Source organism: Eurosta solidaginis, chromosome 5, assembly GCF_040869045.1.
Source record: "Eurosta solidaginis isolate ZX-2024a chromosome 5, ASM4086904v1, whole genome shotgun sequence".
In the NCBI taxonomy this organism is placed as follows: domain Eukaryota; kingdom Metazoa; phylum Arthropoda; class Insecta; order Diptera; family Tephritidae; genus Eurosta; species Eurosta solidaginis.
The window spans coordinates 71,551,786-71,559,024 of NC_090323.1; positions in this window are offsets into that span (position 1 = coordinate 71,551,786).

Sequence of the window (7,239 nt, forward strand, 5' to 3'; positions counted from 1 at the left end):
GGTTGTCAAACGTTGTTTCTCGTTGTACATCCTTTAATTCTAGAGTTAAATTGATAAATAACGTGTACGAATTTGTCTAACGCATTTGTTTTGGTTACTCGACGTCTCCGTTCTCGTGTAGCCTACATATTGCGTTTTTTTTTTTAATTTGCTTACCGGGCTAAAGGTTAGCATGCTTAAAATACGTAAGTAAATATACGTAAGTAATTTGCTTACCGGGCTAAAGGTTAGCATGCTTAAAATACGTAAGTCGTTTTGTTCAACAAATTTAAGTAGATAACTCATCAGTTGTTTGCATCAGAGCGAAAATTTTTGAGATAGTTATTAAAACTGTTTAAAGGTTGTCAAACGTTGTTTCTCGTTGTACATCCTTTAATTCTAGAGTTAAATTGATAAATAACGTGTACGAATTTGTTTAACGCATTTGTTTTGGTTACTACATATTGCGTTTTTTTTTTAATTTGCTTACCGGGCTAAAGGTTAGCATGCTTAAAATACGTAAGTCGTTTTGTTCAACAAATTTAAGTAGATAACTCATCAGTTGTTTGCATCAGAGCGACAATTTTTGAGATAGTTATTAAAACTGTTTAAAGGTTGTCAAACGTTGTTTCTCTTTGTACATCCTTTAATTCTAGAGTTAAATTGATAAATAACGTGTACGAATTTGTTTAACGCATTTGTTTTGGTTACTCGACGTCTCCGTTCTCGTGTAGCCTACATATTACGTTTTTTTTTTAATTTGCTTACCGGGCTAAAGGTTAGCATGCTTAAAATACGTAAGTCGTTTTGTTCAACAAATTTAAGTAGATAACTCATCAGTTGTTTGCATCAGAGCGACAATTTTTGAGATAGTTATTAAAACTGTTTAAAGGTTGTCAAACGTTGTTTCTCGTTGTACATCCTTTAATTCTAGAGTTAAATTGATAAATAACGTGTACGAATTTGTTTAACGCATTTGTTTTGGTTACTCGACGTCTCCGTTCTCGTGTAGCCTAAATATTGCGTTTTTTTTTTTAATTTGCTTACCGGGCTAAAGGTTAGCATGCTTAAAATACGTAAGTCATTTTGTTCAACAAATTTAAGTAGATAACTCATCAGTTGTTCGCATCAGAGCGACAATTTTTGAGATAGTTATTAAAACTGTTTAAAGGTTGTCAAACGTTGTTTCTCGTTGTACATCCTTTAATTCTAGAGTTAAATTGATAAATAACGTGTACGAATTTGTTTAACGCATTTGTTTTGGTTACTCGACGTCTCCGTTCTCGTGTAGCCTACATATTGCGTTTTTTTTTTATTTGCTTACCGGGCTAAAGGTTAGCATGCTTAAAATACGTAAGTCGTTTTGTTCAACAAATTTAAGTAGATAACTCATCAGTTGTTTGCATCAGAGCGACAATTTTTGAGATAGTTATTAAAACTGTTTAAAGGTTGTCAAACGTTGTTTCTCGTTGTACATCCTTTAATTCTAGAGTTAAATTGATAAATAACGTGTACGAATTTGTTTAACGCATTTGTTTTGGTTACTCGACGTCTCCGTTCTCGTGTAGCCTACATATTGCGTTTTTTTTTAATTTGCTTACCGGGCTAATGGTTAGCATGCTTAAAATACGTAAGTCGTTTTGTTCAACAAATTTAAGTAGATAACTCATCAGTTGTTTGCATCAGAGCGACAATTTTTGAGATAGTTATTAAAACTGTTTAAAGGTTGTCAAACGTTGTTTCTCGTTGTATATCCTTTAATTCTAGAGTTAAATTGATAAATAACGTGTACGAATTTGTTTAACGCATTTGTTTTGGTTACTCGACGTCTCCGTTCTCGTGTAGCCTACATATTACGTTTTTTTTTTAATTTGCTTACCGGGCTAAAGGTTAGCATGCTTAAAATACGTAAGTCGTTTTGTTCAACAAATTTAAGTAGATAACTCATCAGTTGTTTGCATCAGAGCGACAATTTTTGAGATAGTGATTAAAACTGTTTAAAGGTTGTCAAACGTTGTTTCTCGTTGTACATCCTTTAATTCTAGAGTTAAATTGATAAATAACGTGTACGAATTTGTTTAACGCATTTGTTTTGGTTACTCGACGTCTCCGTTCTCGTGTAGCCTACATATTGCGTTTTTTTTTTAATTTGCTTACCGGGCTAAAGGTTAGCATGCTTAAAATACGTAAGTCGTTTTGTTCAACAAATATAAGTAGATAACTCATCAGTTGTTTGCATCAGAGCGACAATTTTTGAGATAGTTATTAAAACTGTTTAAAGGTTTTCAAACGTTGTTTCTCGTTGTATATCCTTTAATTCTAGAGTTAAATTGATAAATAACGTGTACGAATTTGTTTAACGCATTTGTTTTGGTTACTCGACGTCTCCGTTCTCGTGTAGCCTACATATTGCGTTTTTTTTAATTTGCTTACCGGGCTAAAGGTTAGCATGCTTAAAATACGTAAGTCGTTTTGTTCAACAAATTTAAGTAGATAACTCATCAGTTGTTTGCATCAGAGCGACAATTTTTGAGATAGTTATTAAAACTGTTTAAAGGTTGTCAAACGTTGTTTCTCGTTGTACATCCTTTAATTCTAGAGTTAAATTGATAAATAACGTGTACGAATTTGTTTAACGCATTTGTTTTGGTTACTCGACGTCTCCGTTCTCGTGTAGCCTACATATTGCGTTTTTTTTTTTTTAATTTGCTTACCGGGCTAAAGGTTAGCATGCTTAAAATACGTAAGTAAATATACGTAAGTAATTTGCTTACCGGGCTAAAGGTTAGCATGCTTAAAATACGTAAGTCGTTTTGTTCAACAAATTTAAGTAGATAACTCATCAGTTGTTTGCATCAGAGCGAAAATTTTTGAGATAGTTATTAAAACTGTTTAAAGGTTGTCAAACGTTGTTTCTCGTTGTACATCCTTTAACTCTAGAGTTAAATTGATAAATAACGTGTACGAATTTGTTTAACGCATTTGTTTTGGTTACTACATATTGCGTTTTTTTTTTAATTTGCTTACCGGGCTAAAGGTTAGCGTGCTTAAAATACGTAAGTCGTTTTGTTCAACAAATTTAAGTAGATAACTCATCAGTTGTTTGCATCAGAGCGACAATTTTTGAGATAGTTATTAAAACTGTTTAAAGGTTGTCAAACGTTGTTTCTCTTTGTACATCCTTTAATTCTAGAGTTAAATTGATAAATAACGTGTACGAATTTGTTTAACGCATTTGTTTTGGATACTACATATTGCGTTTTTTTTTTAATTTGCTTACCGGGCTAAAGGTTAGCATGCTTAAAATACGTAAGTCGTTTTGTTCAACAAATTTAAGTAGATAACTCATCAGTTGTTTGCATCAGAGCGACAATTTTTGAGATAGTTATTAAAACTGTTTAAAGGTTGTCAAACGTTGTTTCTCGTTGTATATCCTTTAATTCTAGAGTTAAATTGATAAATAACGTGTACGAATTTGTTTAACGCATTTGTTTTGGTTACTCGACGTCTCCGTTCTCGTGTAGCCTACATATTGCGTTTTTTTTAATTTGCTTACCGGGCTAAAGGTTAGCATGCTTAAAATACGTAAGTCGTTTTGTTCAACAAATTTAAGTAGATAACTCATCAGTTGTTTGCATCAGAGCAACAATTTTTGAGATAGTTATTAAAACTGTTTAAAGGTTGTCAAACGTTGTTTCTCGTTGTACATCCTTTAATTCTAGAGTTAAATTGATAAATAACGTGTACGAATTTGTTTAACGCATTTGTTTTGGTTACTCGACGTCTCCGTTCTCGTGTAGCCTACATATTGCGTTTTTTTTTTTTAATTTGCTTACCGGGCTAAAGGTTAGCATGCTTAAAATACGTAAGTAAATATACGTAAGTAATTTGCTTACCGGGCTAAAGGTTAGCATGCTTAAAATACGTAAGTCGTTTTGTTCAACAAATTTAAGTAGATAACTCATCAGTTGTTTGCATCAGAGCGAACATTTTTGAGATAGTTATTAAAACTGTTTAAAGGTTCTCAAACGTTGTTTCTCGTTGTACATCCTTTAATTCTAGAGTTAAATTGATAAATAACGTGTACGAATTTGTTTAACGCATTTGTTTTGGTTACTACATATTGCGTTTTTTTTTAAATTTGCTTACCGGGCTAAAGGTTAGCATGCTTAAAATACGTAAGTCGTTTTGTTCAACAAATTTAAGTAGATAACTCATCAGTTGTTTGCATCAGAGCGACAATTTTTGAGATAGTTATTAAAACTGTTTAAAGGTTGTCAAACGTTGTTTCTCTTTGTACATCCTTTAATTCTAGAGTTAAATTGATAAATAACGTGTACGAATTTGTTTAACGCATTTGTTTTGGTTACTCGACGTCTCCGTTCTCGTGTAGCCTACATATTACGTTTTTTTTTAATTTGCTTACCGGGCTAAAGGTAAGCATGCTTAAAATACGTAAGTCGTTTTGTTCAACAAATTTAAGTAGATAACTCATCTGTTTGCATCAGAGCGACAATTTTTGAGATAGTTATTAAAACTGTTTAAAGGTTGTCAAACGTTGTTTCTCGTTGTACATCCTTTAATTCTAGAGTTAAATTGATAAATAACGTGTACGAATTTGTTTAACGCATTTGTTTTGGTTACTCGACGTCTCCGTTCTCGTGTAGCCTAAATATTGCGTTTTTTTTTTTAATTTGCTTACCGGGCTAAAGGTTAGCATGCTTAAAATACGTAAGTCATTTTGTTCAACAAATTTAAGTAGATAACTCATCAGTTGTTCGCATCAGAGCGACAATTTTTGAGATAGTTATTAAAACTGTTTAAAGGTTGTCAAACGTTGTTTCTCGTTGTACATCCTTTAATTCTAGAGTTAAATTGATAAATAACGTGTACGAATTTGTTTAACGCATTTGTTTTGGTTACTCGAGGTCTCCGTTCTCGTGTAGCCTACATATTGCGTTTTTTTTTTAATTTGCTTACCGGGCTAAAGGTTAGCATGCTTAAAATACGTAAGTCGTTTTGTTCAACAAATTTAAGTAGATAACTCATCAGTTGTTTGCATCAGAGCGACAATTTTTGAGATAGTTATTAAAATTGTTTAAAGGTTGTCAAACGTTGTTTCTCGTTGTATATCCTTTAATTCTAGAGTTAAATTGATAAATAACGTGTACGAATTTGTTTAACGCATTTGTTTTGGTTACTCGACGTCTCCGTTCTCGTGTAGCCTACATATTACGTTTTTTTTTAATTTGCTTACCGGGCTAAAGGTTAGCATGCTTAAAATACGTAAGTCGTTTTGTTCAACAAATTTAAGTAGATAACTCATCAGTTGTTTCTGTTGTCATGGTCCATGCTTCTGCCCCATATAGCAGGACGGATAAGGATAAGTGACTTGTAGAGTATGATTTTCGTTCGCCGAGAGAGGACTTTACTTTTCAATTGCCTACCTAGTTCAAAGTAGGATTTATTAGCAAGATTGATTCTTCGCTGTATTTCAGTGCTGATGTTGTTGCTAGTGATGATGCTGGTTCCCAAATAAACGAAGTCTGTTACTATTTCGAAATTATGGCTGCCAACAGTAGCGTGGTTGCCAGGGCGCGTATGCGCTGACTCTGTGCTGGATGACAGCAGGTACTTATTATTGTCCTCATTCACCATCAAACCCATCTGTATGTATCAAAAGGAAGGTATTAAAGAATATTTTAAAAGGGAGTAGGCCATAGTTCTATAGGTGGACGACTTTTCGAGATATCGCCATAAAGATGGACCATGGGTCACTCTAGAATTTGTTTGTACGATATGGGTATCAAATGAAAGGTGTTAATGAGTATTTTAAAAGGGAGTGGGCCTTAGTTCTATAGGTGGACGCCATTTAGAGATATCGCCATAAAGATGGACCAGGGGTCACTCTAGAATTTGTTTGTACAATATGGGTATCAAACGAAATGTGCTAATGAGTATTTTAAAAGGGAGTGGGCCTTAGTTCTATAGGTGGACGACTTTTCGAGATATCGCCATAAAGGTGGACCAGGGGTGACTTTAGAATTTGGTAATAGTCTAGTTGAGGGGTAAAAAGATATTAACGAAAAACCGAAAAAAGACCCGCGGGTACCTTCGTAGTATTTTTGCGCAGAACACCTTTCTGCGTTGGCGGCCTTCGGCCGCGCTTATAAAAAATAACCCTGGGCTACGCCATGCCAAGTCCGGGTGTGTGGTATAACCGCGGCTACCGCCACGGTGATGCACAATTTTTTTTGGGGGTACAATACAACAACAACCACATGGAAATCGTCAACTTCAACTGCAAATAACTCCGGACAGAGATAAAATTTTTCTTTTCCGCCATCGGATTATTGTTCTAGAGATTAATACGCGTCTTTTGACACCTCTCTCGATATTTTTGGTAGCGTATTAGCAGTCGACCCCTCAACTAGACTATTACCTAGAATTTGTTTGTACGATATGGGTGTCAAACGAAAGGCGATAATGAGTATTTTAAAAGGGAGTGGGCCTTAGTTCTATAGGCGGACGCCTTTTCGAATATCGCCATAAAGGTGGACCAGGGGTGACTCTATAATGTGTTTGTACGATATGGGTATCAAATTAAAGGCATTAGTGAGGGTTTTAAAAGGGAGTGTTGGTAGTTGTATATGTGAAGGCTTTTTCGCGATATAGACCAAAATGTGGACCAGGGTGACCCAGAACATCATCTGTCGGGTACCGCTAATTTATTTATATATGTAATACTACGAACAGTATTCCTGCCAAAATTCCAAGGGCTTTTGATTTCGCCCTGCAGAACTTTTTCCTTTTCTTCTACTTAATAATGTAGCGATCACACCCATTTTACAAAGTTTTTTTCTAAAATTACCATGTTTTATCCCTTTTTTCGTATTTGGTATAGAATTATGGCATTTTTTTTAATTTTTCGTAATTTTCGATATCAAAAAAGTGGGCGTAGTCATGTCGGATTTAGGCCATTTTTTATACCAACACAAAGTGAGTTCAGATAAGTACGTGAACTTAGTTTAGTAAAGATATATCGATTTTTGCTCAAGTTATTATGTTATCGACCGTGCGGAAGGACAGACGGCCGACTGTGTATAAAAACTGGGCGTGGCTTCAACCGATTTCGCCCTTTTTCACAGAAAACAGTTATCGTCCTAGAATCTAACCCCCTACCAAATTTCACAAGGATTGGTAAATTTTTGTTCGACTTATGGCACTAAAAGTATCCTAGACAAATTAAATGAAAAAGGG